The sequence below is a fragment of the Trachurus trachurus genome (genome assembly GCF_905171665.1).
Source record: "Trachurus trachurus genome assembly, chromosome: 3".
Classification (NCBI taxonomy): Eukaryota; Metazoa; Chordata; class Actinopteri; order Carangiformes; family Carangidae; genus Trachurus; species Trachurus trachurus.
In genome coordinates this window covers 37135340-37153169 of record NC_139893.1, presented here as the reverse complement: position 1 = coordinate 37153169, position 17830 = coordinate 37135340, and positions in this window count along the sequence as shown.

Sequence of the window (17830 nt, the reverse complement as noted above, 5' to 3'; positions counted from 1 at the left end):
GCTGGCAGGGGATTTACGGTGACCATGAAATTAAATCCACTAATGGAACTGTATTGTTTTGTCTGCAGGGCATAGTGTCAAGGAGGAGCTCGCTCTTATAAAGAGAGTGCGCTTTATTTGCACAGCAGAGGGGGCTCGAAGCACAGATAGAGCACGACATTGTTATGTTATGTTTCTTTATTTGATATGGACATCACAAATACATTGAGACTGTTCCAGTGGACAGACCAGATGCTTTGCTTGGGTGTGTTTAGCACATGTGCTAATTTTCAACACCAGTCCATAGGCGGCAATTCTAAAAGCACAGAATATATTATCAACAGTATAAGATAAAACCAAGTGCATGACACTACATCAGAGCACAGAGCACAAGATCAACGAGAGGAGATTGAGCAAACAGAAATCATGATCGTAACAGTAAAAATAGTAACAATGAAAAAGTCCATATTTATACATGTGAGCATTGTTGTTTTGCTTTTAATCCTCTGTTAAACGAGTTTGTATCAGTCTCCAGTTTCAGGTGAGTGGGTAAAGTGTTCCCTAGGTTAAAGGGATAGTAGCATTTTTTTTAAAGTGGGGTTGTATGATCTACAAATAGCCCCTAAGTACTTTAATTGCAGTAGAAGACTCTCTGCACTCCTCCCGTTAGCAACGCCAGCCCATAGCCCTGCCCAGAGATTTACAACATACATTGTTGTGAATGGACCCAAAGAAACGGCCTGTTTTCGCGGCCTAAAAGAGGTTTTATGTGAAAAAAAAAAAAAATACACAGTTCCATTGTTCGCTATAATATAATTTTTTCCAGCCCCTCAAAGTGCAGGAAAAATGCAGTTTTTATTTGGACCTAACCAACTCACGTATCCCTCCGGCCCAGGGTTAGCGCCCGCCGATCAGCAGTTGGTTAGCTCCAAATTCCTACACTTTGAGGGGCTGGAAAAAATCATATTATAGCGAACAATGGAACTGTGTATTTTTTTTCAGGTAAAACCTCTTTTAGGCCACGAAAATAGGCCGTTTCTTTGGGTCCATTCACAACGCTGTATGTTGTAAATCTCTGGGCAGGGCTATGGGCTGCCGTTGCTAACGGGAGGAGTGCAGAGAGTCTTCTACTGCAATTAAAGTACTTAGGGGCTATTTGTAGACCATACAACCCCACTTTAAAAAAATGCTACTATCCCTTTAACCCCTTTTATTGAGAGGGCAGACTGTTCAAATTATGTTGTACACTTGGGAACAATGCAGTCGCCATTGTGGGAGGCTCGTGTGTCTACTCGGCTTGAGCTACAGCGTCTTTTTATCAGTGCAGAAAACAGGGGTGATACACAGTTATGAAGACATTTAAAAACAAGTCTGATTTTATAGTAAATTATAAAGTATGTAGTACATTACATATGGTCAACATTCACCCAGCCTGCAGCAGGACACCACCACAACTGAGATCTGATGCTTTCCACTATGTATAGAAAGTATTAGTCTGATATACAGAACAGTGCTGCTGACATATCAGACTTATACCTAGCTGTATCCAAAGAACAGCAATGTGTTGTTGCGATCAGACTGACAACCACAATGACACAGGTGAGTCACTAGAGGGAGGCACAACGAAACACACTGCAGACTTTCCATAGAGTGGATATTTGACTTATTCAGTCAAATGTCAAATGATTCAGTCACTTATGTAAGTAACATCGCTCCTCTGTTTCTGCTACAAAAAAGAGCAGTAAGAGTTATCCACAAGGCAGGTAATAGAGATCCCTCAAATAGATTTTTTATTTCTGCAGGTTTGTTGAAAATGGCTGATATAATAGAATTACAGACCCTAAAAATAATGTTTAAAGCAAAGAACAGATCATTGCCAGAACATTTACAAAGCTTGTTTAAACTGGAGGAAGGGGACAACAGACTGAAGCTTGATTTTAAACATACATTTGCAAGGTTAAGCTTAAAACAAATGTGTATTTCTGTTGCAGGTGTAAAAGTATGGCATTCACAAAGCAAGGAATTGAAAAGTTGTACAAGTATGTCTCAGTTTAAGAAAATGTTTAAAAAAGAAAAGATAAGCATCTACAAAAAAGAAGAAGGAGAAAGAGAAAAAGAAGGGAAAAATTCATCATTCTTAATATTTTGAAACAGAGAATAATATTGGTGTTGAAGTAAGCCAATTAAATTGTAACAACAGAGAGGGGCAGGTACTATAAGTTTTCTTCATCCTGCTCCTTTTCATTCATGGTGACAATGTGTACATTATGTAAATATGTGCAACTATGTGAGAATGTATTAGCCTGATGCATCAGCCGCTTACTTCATTACATTTCATATAGCGTCTGAACACGAGCCATAGGGATTCGTTTGCTTCCGGGAGGCGGTTGCTTACATTTGCTTCAACTAATCGCTGCTGCTTGGTGGTCACGTGTGCTATACACCGGTTAAGCTCATAGGTTAATCTTGAGCGCTTGAGTTCAACGTCATCGCCTTCACTTACCCGTCTGTTCGCTGATTGGTCCGTCCGCTCTGGCGGACGGAGCAAACCGAAACGCATTGCTAGTTCCCTGACTATATGGTTGAGGCAAATTAAATTTGCCGGAACCAGTAGGTGGCGCTAGCCTGGCTAAGAATGTATAACATGAATGAAATAAATCGAAATGAAATGAAATGAAATGTCTCAGTGTTTGTTGTGGTGGAGGTGACCCACCTGATCAGAGTCAGACTCAGTCTATTGGAATTTTTTAAATTGTAAATTTGGTGTGTTACTTTCCCTGTGACAGACAGCATTTGTTATATTAATGTTGATTATTTCAAATATCTTTCACACATGTCATTGTCCGAGAAAAGGAAATTCTATTGGACCATAAAACCTCTCGTTTTAGTCTATCAGTGAAGAGAGAATACACCAAATTCAAACACTAAACAGTATACACAAAAGTGTTTAAGAGCTAAACAAAATCTTTTGGCATTTTGTCTCAAACCTTGTGCACACTGTACATGAGAATGTGACACATGGCACAGAAGAGGTGAAAACCTGTGTGTTGTGAAACAACGACAACATTTTTCTTATGTGTATTTTTAGACTCCTTATCTAGTAGACTATTAGAGACTCCCACACACAGTGATACTTGCACAGTTTTAATGGTGGCAGCGTTTCGGTGCTGAGACCTTCTTCAGGCAAACAGGAGAAGCCATATTACAAACAAACAAGAAACATTTTAATATATAAATATACAAGCAAAAAAAATTATAGGAAAGCACAAGATTGTAGATAAGTAAATAACTGTGACCCCATGTCAGGAGCACTGCATATAATTATCATACAGATTCATACATCATCATAGTACATGATAAAATTCATTATCATTTAATTATTCCTTATTTTCTTGTCTTTATTTGTAACAAATTTGGTTTTTGATTATGTTCTTCATGGCTGAGGTATATAAGCCCTTTCGGGTTTCATACCTCCCCTTCGCACATCCCAATCATAATATTTGTTCATACTATTTTAAATTATATGTTTGTGCAAAATAATTAAAATAAAATTAAAATAAATCATAGCCTTTAAACATAAGTCATTGTTTGATGGACCTAAACTGGTAGAGGATATCATAAAATCTGGATATAGACAAGAAAAAAGATTTGTTATCTTGAAAACAAAAAGGATATATCTCTAAAGTCGAACTCTGAGTTGTTTTTATAAGGTTCTAAAAGGAAGAGGTATAACTGGCATTCGCATCTGGATAAAGTAGATTCATAAATGCTTTCAAAATGAACCTAGTATGGCTGGATTGTACCTGTAGTTTGTCATTTTCATTTGCTTGACATATCGATTATTTGTAATGCATCAACTCTGAAGCTCAGTATCTCACAATCAGTCAAAATGCAGATGGAACCTTGTTACTCCAAGGGGAGGAAGTGTTCTCTGTGAGCTGCCATGGCCTTATGATGCATTATGTCCAATCAGGGATCTGAGAGCTGTTTGCATTCACCGTGTCATTTACTGCCATCTTGTGGTGGCAGCAGGGTATTGTCTGTGGAAGCTAGATTGACTTCCAGTCAGTGAATTTGGCATTTCTGTCATTTTCATGGGTGTGATCCATCAGGTTGGAGCTTGTCCTCTGTGTGCTTCAGCTTTTAGAATTATGTTCTGGGGCAACAGTAACACGTAAATGTGCCTCTTCAAAGGGGAACTGTGACCTTCTGGGCCCCAGGCTGACCTCCAGAAGCTGCTCCTGATGTTCTGATGACAGCCTGTTCCTGTGAGGATGGGGCTCTGAGAGGGGAGAATGTAATCTTATATTTAAAACAGCTGAATGCTGACACCAGACTCATAGATTTTATGCAGTACTGCTGTATGAGTGTTCAAACATGGATTTTCACTATGGCTGCCACTCTCTCCTGTCTAAAAAGATGGACTGATCTCAGACAATGTCTCCACAGATGTTTCTCCATGTTTAGCGCATTGCAGTTCTTCCATTTGAAGCTACCCAACTGGTTTCAAAAACCTTTCAAAGCCAAGTAGGCTACTGTAGCTACTACTTGGTGTGGAGGAACCTCAGTCCTCAGTCATTTGAATGTCTTGTTCTAAAATGTGCTGGTCCATGATCTCTCCTTGTTGTTTTGAAGAACTTGATCTGTTCTCATCAGGGAGTTATCTGAGCCAATCACATCAGTGTGTTCCGTGTACCCGTCCTTTCTGCTAATGTGTGACCTCAACGTTCAAATTGACTCCAAACATTGTCAATTTGCTGAATAATGCATTAACCTGCTTCACTCATTTGATCAGTCTCAACATGTCAACTTTCCCACACACATTAAACATCACCCGCCGGACCTTATCTGCTGCTCTGACCTTTGGCCCGCTAACCTGCATGGCCTGGATTCACCACTTTCAGATCATAAAGCTGAACATTAGAATCCCAGCCCCCTTCCTGTTGTTCTGGGGCCTCTTAGCTGCATCCATATACAAAATCATTAATAACATGAATGTGCTGTCTTTGATGGATATCATGGGAGACAATCCAATTGTTGACTTCATCTCTCTGTGTCCTCTAATCTTGCACTGTACTCTAATCTGTCCCAAGTCAAATCACAAATTGTCCCCATCAATCATTCTGCTCCATGGTTTACTCCTGGTTGGCTGACTTGTGTTCATGGATTAGTCAACAAAGAACATTTCACAACTACAGCAATACCCTGGATAAGGTCAAGACTGACTATCATACCAATGTTACCACAAAAAGTCAAGGAAACCCCATGAAAAAAACATGGTGGTCCTGATGAACTCTGCAGTTTAATCCAAAACTCTTGGCACACCACAAGCTCATGCTGTGTTGTCTGTCTTATTCTACTGTGGCTCTCACAGCTGGAACACCAGACTATACTGTCACCCTGTGGCAGGGAGAACTAATGACTCCTAGAACCAGAACCAGAACCTCTTTTCCACCATACATAAACCACTCCAACAGCTTCACCGTTTCCAGTCACAGCCCCTACTAAGTGTCATTAACTTCTTTGTAGACACACTCACTTTGATCCATCAGCATCTATATAACAGTATCACCACTCTTTGTCATCCTATTGACACCAGTCTCTTTCCTACTGTTTGTTGTTTATCTGCCTTTCTTCTATTAATGAGCCCTTTGTGACTAGATGAATCATTAAATCCTGGATCACCACATCCCCTCTTGACCCCAAGTTCACTCATCTTCATAGTTTGTATGCATGGTCTCAATTTCCATTGTTATGCTGATGACACACAACTATAGGAACCTTCAGACACTCACAATCACCATCAAATCTGATGGACTGCTTATGTGAATGGAACACTGTGATGATCTCAATATAAGCCTAATCAGGATAAAAACAAGACCATCTTTATTATATTCTCTGCCACATTTTGCAATTATCTTCTCCACCAGAGGGGGCAACTAAAATGTGGAATACTAGTTTTCTTTCTTTACATGGTCAGGGGTCATAACCTGTCTGAGAAGAGAAGAGCACATTGTGAGCTAAGATGAGCACCAATTCACCATTTTGCACAAGCCAAAGTAAAATATAACTTTATACATTTCAAAATAAGCTTCTTTCAGATAAAAACCCTAAAAGTGATGCATGTGGACTTGTTAGAGGAGCAATTAAGCTATCCTGTCATACCTCAGCTGTTGTTCTGTTTTAAGATAACGTTAAGCTAGAGCTAGTGTTAGCAAACATGGCAGTTTGGAGCAACGTGTCTCAGTCATTTTGGGGTTAGTTGTCACATGTGAAAACATAATGAACCAATGCTATTTTTTTGTAATTCAATTCTATCTGGACTTTTGAGCTTAACACCATGTCCTAACTGAATGTGACGCGAGTGATAGCTACTGTACAAAATCAATTGTCTTCTATTGGAGTGTCAAATGACGGGGTGAAAGCCATAGCTTACATGCCAGCAGTTCCTAAAGACTTTAATCCAGTGCATGTTGCATAATATTTTATGTTAACGTTTGTTCATGGCTGTGTTCAATGACTTTTTCATGCTCAATGATAAACATTTTCTGCGCCTGAATTCAATGTTAACTTTAATGTAAAAAAAAAAAAAAAGAAAGAAAAAAGAACATCTTACCCCATATAGTGTGACAACTCACACTCTCTATTTCAGGGATTTCCAAAGTCCGGCCCGGGGGCCAATTGCGGCCCGTGTTGAAATTCCCACCGGCCCGCAGCCTCTGTCATAAAATCAATAATATGCAACAAAAAAACACGTACAAAAAAAGCTATTTTATATTTCACCAGAAGATGGCAGCAGACCTGTGGCCGCACTTCAGCCGCGCGGCCCTTGACCCTTTCCAGCCCATTTCTAAAATATAATATAATAGATTCTGAGGAAGACTGGAGTCACAGTCGAAACTGTCAAGCAGGTAACATCATTCTTGATTTCATTGTCTGAACACAAGAAAAAAATAACTAATATATACGAGAAGACAAAATGAACATAATTAAAGCAGAAGTAAGCGGAATATTTGTGTTAATATAAGTCTTAAATAGTTATATCTTCCGACAGTAATCACTTACATAGAGTGTTTGGTCTGAAACACGGGTCTGTCAGTCACTCTGCTCTGCTGTAAGCCGAGGAGAAAACTTTCCTTGTATCCTACAACCTTTATCCAATGAGGAGAGAGAACGGCATAAAGGGGCGGTCCTCTCTATGTGTGCAGCCAAGGGATGCGCGTGAATGTGGTGACGTAGGGACGAGGACCAATAGATCCATGACGAGGGCGGGGACTGCTAACTCCATCGGCTGACAAGAAGTTAGCCAAAACGACCGGATCGCTTACTTCTGCTTTAATCTAGAAAATATAATATTCAATGTTTCAAATGAACCTAGATTATGTTTAAACTTCCTGAAAGTTTTTTTTTCCAGACAGACTTTTTCTTCATTTTATGTGGTCTTCAAATATGAAAAGCAGAGTGATTTTGGTAAAACATTTATTAATTAATAAAAATAAAAAAACTTGTTTAGATTTATTTATATTCTATGTGAAGAAATGACACATTTTCACCCCACCAAATGTGGCCCTCTTTGCAAAAAGTTTGGACACCCCTGCTCTATTTGATAGCTAATAACTCTGCACTGACACAAGATATGAAAATGACATGAATACAAAATATATACCTGAGACATTGGTCTTTAATCTGGTACACATCTTTTACAGTGCAGAGTGTAAAAGTGTGACAACACTCTTAACAGTTCTTTGCATCACAGATCACATCACAGCATTATGTATACGTTTCTTCTTCTGGTTCTTAAGTCTCTAAACAAGTTTCCCTCCTCTAGATTCTGCACCATGAGTGACAGAGCCTTTAGTGTGGCTGGGCCCGCACTCTGGAAGACTCTCCCTCTTGAATTGCACAAGTGTGCATCTGTTGCCACCTTAAGTTGCAACTAAAAACCTACCTGTTTAAATTTTCCTTTCCTGGTTCGTAATGTAAATACCATGTGTTTTCTGTATTCTGTAGCTTTAATGTATGTTACTTTGTATTTTATTGCCACAATGTAGTTTTCTTTCTCATCTCTACTGTAAAGTGTCCTTGGGTGACTTGAAAGGTGCTTATAAATAAAACGCAACATTATTAATAATCAGATTGTTGGTTCTCTCAGAGTTTGAAAATAGTCTCTGTTTAATGTTCCTCCATATCGTAAACCACAGAGCAAACCTCATAAAGGCTTCACCTCCCAGCGGAGCCTCCTGAAACAAACTGAGTGGTTCTCTCTGTCCACAGCCTCCACCAAAATCAACTCAGCCTTGTTTGAATTGCAAGTACAGCGCAGTAAATACACAACTCTGACCCCCAAAACTGAAAACTAGATTCATGCAAACGCGCCGCACACTGAAGTGAAGAGTGTGTCTTTAGGGTTAGGGTTTATGTGTCAACCTGGAGTGGACCACAGAGAATCCATTCATGCAGCCTAAACACTGTGCACCCACACACGCGGCGGGCACACTCACACTCACACTCACTCACTTGAGCCTCGTAAAAGACTAAAAGCAGTGTGTGATGCAAAAAAAAAAAAAAGTAGGTGTGAGGTCAGGCACAAGCAAACCCGTGGTGTGTTTTCCTCTCTGGAGCTGGCTCACAGGAAAGGGGCAGTGATTTTTAGGGGAGCTGTGCCTTTACTGAGAGAGACAGAGTGTTGTGTTCTTTCTCCCAGACAGAGGTGGAGGAAAAAAGAGGGAGGAGGTGGGTGGGGGTGGATGGAGGCGGAGAAGAGGTACAGTTAGGCACATTACCCCAGATGAATCACAGAGCAGAGCAGAGTCTTTGCTCTTAGTGATAGTTTTTTTTTTGACCTGATGCTCTCTGTCTGGACGAATCCTTCATTTGGATCCAGTTGGTAGAAGCTGTGGACACTGACTGAGAGGCAACATGATTGACTACGGTAGGTAGGAATTTCACTACCAGTTTGTTAGTGCGAGGCCGTAGTTATCTGAACCATATGTGTCTCAGACTGGAATCCAACTATAGACTATAGAGACTGTGTGAAAGGAAAGTAAGGAAAAAAATAAAGTTTGTTTCTGAAGGGCCGTCAGAGAATACACACATTACATAACGCCGTCCAAGGCGACCTTTCAGAGCACAAACGGCTCAGTCAGTGAGACCGGCGCAGCACAGGATGGGCATGGATTCCTCCCCACTCTTCCCACAGCCAAGCTCATGGTCATTCACAGGCTGCAGCTCATCCCACACAACACACAACACAACCCGGCGGAACCCTCACTTGAGATTGTGAGATCATTTTGCACAACAAACATTCAAGATCGGTCATGTCCGTGTCCTTCAGAGCGAAGCCAAAAAAAAAAAGAAAAAAAAAATCTCTATCAATGTGCACATGGTCAGACTGGGGGAATTACTCATTTTGTAGCGTGACTTGAGAGGTTTTTCCTCCAGGTGGCTGCCTTGGCCGTCATCTGTTAGTCCTGCTCCGTCTCACAGGCTGGAAAAAATCCCCAGAGAAAACTCCAAACAACACACACGTTGTTCAGCTGTAGCAGCCCCACCCTCTGCCTTCTCTTAATCAGGATCTATTAGGCTGCTGCTGCTCCTGGCTTGCTAATGCTGCCGACCAAAAGTTTCTCTGAGGACAAGTAGCTACACAAATACGACAGATACAGATACGTATGTATATACAGTATATATGTATGTGTATATATATATATATATATATATACAGCTCTGGAAAAAATTAAGAGACCACTTTCACAAGTGTTTCTTAAAAGCATCTCTACATGTATGACAGTCATTCTTTTCTTTTCTTTTCTAAACACCAACACAAACACAACTCATTCTACTTAATGAGACACTGATGAGGTCATCACCTGAACCACATCTGGTTTTATAGGAAGATTATAAATAAAAACCACTGCTGGGATTAAACATTGACATTATCCCACAAAAACTGATTTATAAACTCTTCCTGAGTTAAAATATTCTTGCTGTGTTCTTTAGGAATAAATATGAACATGTTTTCTTTGCATTATTATTATTATTCAAGGTGAAAAGACTTGATATTTCTGTTATTTAGACTAGTTTAGTCATTAGCCAATAAAAGCTCTAAATGACATTTTTTTTTTTTTCAATTTTGGGAGAAATGTTGTCGGTAGTTGACACTATAAAACAAAAAAAATGTAATTTAATTTTACTCAAACATTTTGGGAGTGGTCTCTTAATTTTCTTAATCTAGTAGTTGTGTAGCTACTTGTCCTCAGAGAAACCATGCTTTTGGTCTGTAGCATTAGCAAGCCGGTGTTATAAAATAATGGCGTTACTAATGGCGCTAATTTTTTCATTAATGAGTAATCAAAAAAGTTACTCTTTCTCCCATTACTGTTACTGACAATAAAATGTCCAGTAAAATAATACACCTGTTAAAGTGTACACTACAGTATATACACATTTATTATACAGTAACTAGTAACTATAACTTATTACTTTTTTAAAGTAACATGCCCAACACTATATATTTATCTTCTCCTCCTCCCCCCACTTGCCCTCTTCCTTCATGTCTTCTTTCACACTTAACAGTGTTACTGCTGTGTGCCATTACATCAATAGAGCAGTGTGTGTGTGTCAGGGGAAAGTTGGACTCACTCTGCCCTGTGTCCTGCTGACATCACAGGAGGCAGTCTGCATCTTCCAGCCTCTCAAACAAGTGCTTTTAAATATAGCGTACGTATATTAGCCCATTCGCATTTCGCAGTTCCAGCTGTACGTAATGGACGACTATACTGAACGGTGTGCAAGATTAATGAGCAGCTTTTAAATTGCCAAGCTGAACTTAGGTATTTATGGGTGATAAATGACCACATGAATGAGATGAAATACAGTGGTGTACAAACATACTTATAGGTTGAATAGATTGGTTGTCTAAACATTATGGGATGGCTTAAGTTAAACTGTAAAGCTGAATAAAAGAAGCATGTGAGCAAGTACAATGTAGTTTGGTAGTGTGCTACGTGGCTGCGTAATTTGGAAATAGTTTGTGCTACACTGAAGAACTCAACTCCAGCACCAGAGCTTAGATAAGATAACTTAAGTGCTATGTGGTTTTATCTACAGTAACTGGACATTTGCATTTACTCTTACATATTGTAGATATAAACATGTAAACGCTCCCACCGTGCTGGCACACGTCCAGCTGGAGAGCGGATCGGTCTGTGAGAGGAGGAGAGGGAGGGAGATGGAGACTGTAGGGCTCAGAGGCCTCCTGCATAGAGATCCATGTCTCTGTTTCCTGTCTATCTGGCCAAGAAAACAGCAGACTAATGCTTCATAATTACTAACACACTCCCAGGACCAGAGCCACTGATTCATCAGAAAGGAAGGTCTTTTCTTCCACGGTCAAACCCCTTCAACCTGGTGGTCATTACTGATGGGTTTATTCATTTGGTTACATCTGTTTCCCTCTTTTAATCTAATTCTGTATAATTTGACATTAGATATTTAACATAGTGGTTGAGTTCAACAGTAGCTGTTCTATAGGGGGCACAAATGCAGCTTAATTCAGACATTCAAACTTTTTTTTTAATCCATCCAACAAAAAAAAAAGAAGAGAAATAGATTGACCAGTCAAACTGAAAACTTTGTCTTCTGGTTCAACTTCTTCTTCCCCATAACACTTACTGGAGGATGAATCTGCTTGTCAATCTGTCATTCCATTTTAGCTTCACCCATGAACAAGATCCTACAATTCTTTAACACCTTCACTTGAGGCAGCAAGTCAACACAATCACAAGAAATAGAGAGAAATCTGAGGTTGAATACACCCCATCTTTTATAAAGTACAGATTCCAGCCTCTCTCCAGGAGTCTGGTTCTAGAGCCAGAGTACAATTATATTTAGTTGAGTTTGTTGCCCCAGCGCCTCCAGAGTGATCACATTACACATCCCTAGGACCAGACTTGAAATCCAGGGGTTAGCATGTTAAAGGGATTGTTCAACATTTTTGGCAAATTGGCCCATTCCAATCTCTATAGTTTTAGGAGTAGGTTTGTTATCTTTAAATGTTGGTGCAAGCTATTTTTGGAACAGCAGAGCAGAGCTGCGAGCTGCTCAGAGCTACGCTACGGAGGCTAATGGAATTTCTTGGTTTCATATGAACAAGTAAAACTATAGGGATTATGGCAATGGGCCAATTTGCCAAAATGTTGAACTATCCGTTAGGGTTCCCACTATCCTTATCTGCCATCCAGCTTCCCAATTCCTAACTCCTATCTTTGTAGCTGATGGACCAGCAATGCTGCATTTCAACTATGTGGTACTAGCTCGACTTGACTTAAGTAAAAGTACCCGGAGTCTGGTACATGGTTCCAAAACAGGTAGAGAGGTTCTAAAACGTAATGTGAAAACACTGTAGACCCCTGATTGGTCAGAAAGATTCATCACTGCAGCATGGCGTCATCAATGCGCGGCATGTACGGAATATCCTGCATGGCTCAAACCCATGCCTGCCATTTTTTAAACAGCTGTTCAGTCAGTTCAGTTCCTCTCTGAAAATGGCGAGTCGAAAAACCAGCCATGGTCGATCAAGGAGGTCCAGACGTTTCGGTCATTGGTGTTTGCATGTGTTGCGTTGAAGAGGATGTTTCGAACGTTTTGCACGGCATTGCTATGACAACCAGCTCCTCTAAAGACGGTACTATTGTTTAATGCAAAAAGGCATTCCTAAAACTTTTTCCAATATTATTATTATTATTATTATTATTATTATTATTATTATAAACGTGGTTGAATTTGTTTTTACTTTTCAGGATTGTGAGTTTAATCGACTTCTTTATTAAAATCTGGCTCTTACGGCAGCCTTGTACGTCTTGCTCCACTGGTCCAGTCCAGCAAATATTGAGATAAAAAAATATTTCTGTAAAACTATTGACAAGGCATTTCCAAAGGGAATCAAAATTAACTTTCATTTTATCTGCTATTACTTTTTTTTGTGACATAAAGTCAAGACATTGCTTTATAACTGTACAGGACCCTTGTGTTAGGTAAGAAAAGGGTCCCATGGCTACTGGCTGAGAGCTGCAACTCTGAGTCTCTGCCCTGTGGGCGATGTTGGAGGAAGTCTGTTATATTCCACCTGCAGGCTGTAATATTCACAGCACAGAGAGGCATTTGTCAGCATATGGGCAGCTGCATCACTGTAACAGCAGCGAGACCCAGCTCAAGTCTGTAAGCTAATGCACATTACATAGTCCTTCACCACAGGCCCAGTCCAAAGACACAACTCTTTCTTCCTATCTGACTGGTGAGATTTAGAAGGGAAAAAAATGCAGTAGTTTTAAAACGACTATATTGCATTCAGAATGATTCTTCATGTAGAGCCACGTCTACACTAGACAAGTTATTCCATCTTACCACTAAGAGTTGCAATAGGTTTGCAACTAACTGTTTTATCTTCTTCCTCTTCACAAAACTGCTGAGACCAACTCATCTCCTGAGCTGTGTTCAGTCCCGTTGCTACATGGCTGATGAGAAGCTAATGGATGTTCTTGCAGGTAGTGACTGGTAAAGAAAGGAGCAGCCTGTGCTGGAGAAAATGCGAAGACAATAATAAAAACATAGAAAAATATCCATCCAGCCATTGTCCAAACCAGTCTATCACAGGGCTGAAATATAGAGACAGACAACACACATTCACCCCAATTTAAAGTCTCCAATCCACCTATTGCTCATGTCTTTGGACTGTGGGAGGGAGCTGGAGAACCTGGAGAGAACCCATACAGACACAGAGAGAACATGCAGACCCCCCCCCCCCCCCCCCCCCAGGCCCATAGAATAGAAATCAGCAGTGCAGACCAACATACTATAGACCAGAGCGGCATCTTTATGCAAATGAGAGTGACTGAGGGATCCTGGGTAATTTAGGGGCAGCGCCCGGCATCCCTCCATTGAAAAGTTCAGTCTAACTGGCTTGACAAACTAACTAACAAAAAGTTGACTATTAACAGGCTATTTACAGACAACACTTAGCCAAAATCTACCTGGTCATTCGACCAAATATGTGTAGATGTCTGGGTAAGAACTTTCTGGTCACTGTGCGGAGTCATTGATCCAGTTAGATTGTGGGAGGCTAAATGAGCATACCGGTAGATTAATTAATTGTAATTTTTCAAGATAGTGTGAACGGTCGGTTTCCAGGAGGGTGTCAAAAATAATTAGACATAGTGCTACAAAAGAAACAAAAAATTCATTCAAACTGATTGTTAGTTAGTCTACGCTCCATCAAAACACAAAAAGCCACTAAGCGTAAACCTGAAGGAATTTAAAAATGCTGGGCGCTGCCCCTAAATTACCCAGGATGCCTCAGTCATTCTCATTTGCATAAAGATGCCACTCTGGTCTATCATACTGCTTAAATAGCATATTAATGAATACATATCAATCAATAATGCAGTAGGTGCTGTTTACAGAAAATTCTATAATTTTCTAATAAAAACGACATCATCAATTCATTCAATGTAAAAAAAACAAAAACAAAACTCACCTGTTATAGAATAAATAACTAAACCTACCTTGCAGTTTATTAACTACCATACCTACCCTAAACACAGTGTCAAGCTCATCTAAATCATAAAAAGGGGTTAGATGTGATTGACTGGGGTCCAACATACACAGCAAATTTGAAATCGCAAATTTAACACTTTCAGAGTTAAAATTAACACTGACCCAGTGTTTATATGGGAACCACTGGAAAAGTGTTAAATTAACACTTTTGAAAGAGTTAAAATTATAAACACTATGATAGTGTTATTTTAAAAACTCTTATAGTGTTAATTACTAAAATTATAAACACTTTGATAGTGTTACTTTAAAAACTCTTATAGTGTTGATTACTAAAATTATAAACACTTTGATAGTGTTACTTTAAAAACTCTTATAGTGTTAATTACTAAAATTATAAACACTTTGATAGTGTTACTTTAAAAACTCTTATAGTGTTAATTACTAAGATTATAAACACTTTGATAGTGTTACTTTAAAAACTCTTATAGTGTTAATTACTAAATTTATAAACAATATGTTAGTGTTACTTAATAATCCCTTAGTGTTATTTATCAACACTATAATGAACAATATTAACACATGTCAGTGTTATTTAATGACTATCATAGTGTAAATTATTTACTCTGCACCAGTGTTAATAAACTAACTCTTATGGTGTAAATTATTAACATTGTAATAGATGACAATAACACTGGCTAGTGTTGTTTAATAACTACTGTAGTGTACATTAACACTGTTTAGTTTTATTTAATAGCTATTATAGCTATTAAATAACACTTAACAGTGTTACATACAACAGTTACATACACATAAATATATATACACTATAAATAAAATATACTACAGGAATTTACACAATTATACTTGGATTGTACAATAAAAGTCTAGCCCTCCCACCATGCATTTACAGTAAACACTCCAAATACAGTTACTGTCATGAAAAGATTTTATTTTGCCCATGCTTTCAGACAAACAAGGCACAAAAGACAGCAGTGACCTTGTACAAAAATATATTAAAGACATGAGGCAGCTCTGCTGCTTACTTTAGACAATGCAGCCATCTGGTACAACATAGAAAAATGAGTCTGTACCATAAGACATTTGGACATCAAAGGGCTTAAAATATCGTAGCTCCTGAGGTCTAACAATTGAAACATTATGCACTTGATCAACAACACGAAAAGCATGAAAATGTTCTACAAATGTAGCCTCCATTTCTGACACCAAAAAATAAACTTCATTTCTCAGAAAGATGCCAACAATTTTGCTGAACACTGGCATTTCATGAACAAAATCTGTACAAACGACAAGACCTGTGTGATATTCAGCACCATTATGGTTTACCCAAGTTGTGACATTTATCTCACTTAATAAATCAATCTGAAAGTGTTCTGAAATCAAATCACCATTTTCAACATCAGTCAGTATTTTTGTTTTGACAGGCCCAGACTCAATACCTTTGGCAGACAGCGACTCCCAGTGATAGGCTACAGCTATTTGGTGTTTTTTGGCAAGAGACTTTGTTATGTTTTTGAAATTTTTAATGCTAGACTTGAAGAATTTATGTTTGGCTTCGTATCGCATACTCCAAACATGCAATAAAGGACCAATTTTGCGTATACACTCAGCGTAATGTATCATGAAATGATGTTTTGGGATTAAATTATTTTGAGGATACAAATCTTTAAATAACCGATGATGGTCTTCAATGAGATGTTGTAAAAATACTGTCATTCCCTCAGTAATACATGGGGAAAATACAATGTTAATGATATGCAACAATATTATCAACAGATGCCAGTGTCTGTCACCTTCTGGGACAACATCACCAAAAATTAATGGGAGGTTCCGAATGAGGCATAATGTTTGACTAGCATTAAGCCCGATACTGTTGCCAATGCAAAACATGTTAATGCGTGTTGGACGATTCTTTTTATCCATAAAGCCATAGTTGAATGCATATACACGTTGAAGTATATTTTCATTGGAAATAAAATTACGATTCAAATATTCAAACAGCAACTTAACTTCATACTGTGCGACGCCTTCTAAGATATCATGCATAATGTCAAACACAAAGTTATCTGATACACTGAAGTATGCCAAGGTATTGAGTATGCTATTACGTTTAATCCCAAAGCATGAATTTTCTCTTGGATTTTCCATTAGATAACTGTAATGCTCCTCATTTGTTAATTTGGTGCGTAAAGTCACACGTGGATCGTTTTCACTAAACACTGTTTGAGCTGATGCTTTGTCAATAAGACACATCCTGCAGTAGTAGTTTGCAGAAAAAGATTCAACAAAACCAAGAATTGAGTTCAGACCTAAATTGTCACCTGTTACTTGTGAAATGGTACCATAGAGAGGCTGTTCCATAAATGACACTTTCATTCCCTTTTGTTCTAAGACTTTTACATCTTCTACAAATGGACTTAGCATTTTGTCAAGACCATATTTTTTTGCATCTTGGGAATGAAACAAAGAAATTAGATGAATATTCATCAAACATGAATTCTGACGTGGTGGTAAATTGCGGACTGTAAAATATAAACATCCAAGCTTATGGATGCCTTGTTTTGACCCGAGGGGATTAGATGTTTCGAAGTCATCATAATAAACTTGAATTTGCAAAGCATTTTTTGATCTTGAAAATAATGGGTGTTGCTTAAAGTATTTCCCATCACAGAAATCTTGGTATAAATCACTTTGAGCAGCCGATTTATTAATTTCATGACAGACTTGTTCATTTTTAAAAATAAAATCTAATATTTTTAAAAGGGGAACATAAATGAAAGTGTCATTTACTGGTACCTGCTCATATTTTCCAGATACTTTGTTTCTCTTTGAATCATATCTTACTCCTAAATGAATTTCCACCGGTTCAACAACACCCCATTTCTCAGTAAAATACTTACTCCATTTAGAGTTAGTGTTTAAATCAGTAAATGGATTGTAACTTTTACTGAAGACATCCTCCACTGCACTTCTACTGGGATTTGTATCAGGCACAGCACTCAACACTTGTTCTTTAAGATTTTCATGAACCTCATTGACATACTCCTCCATGCTTTCAACAACAGATGATACAACATTGTTAGCAACACCACTTCCCACTAACTTTGCTATGATTGAAGCACACATTTCTTTTGCCTGGTCTTTTGGCATATGAGATGTAGAGGGTTGATTTATCAGATCCACGTCCATATCAGAGGCATCTTGTGAGATAGGCTCGCTTAAGTCTGACTGATGTGGTGTTTGCACATTGACATCATTGCTTGGGCCCATGTTAACAGTG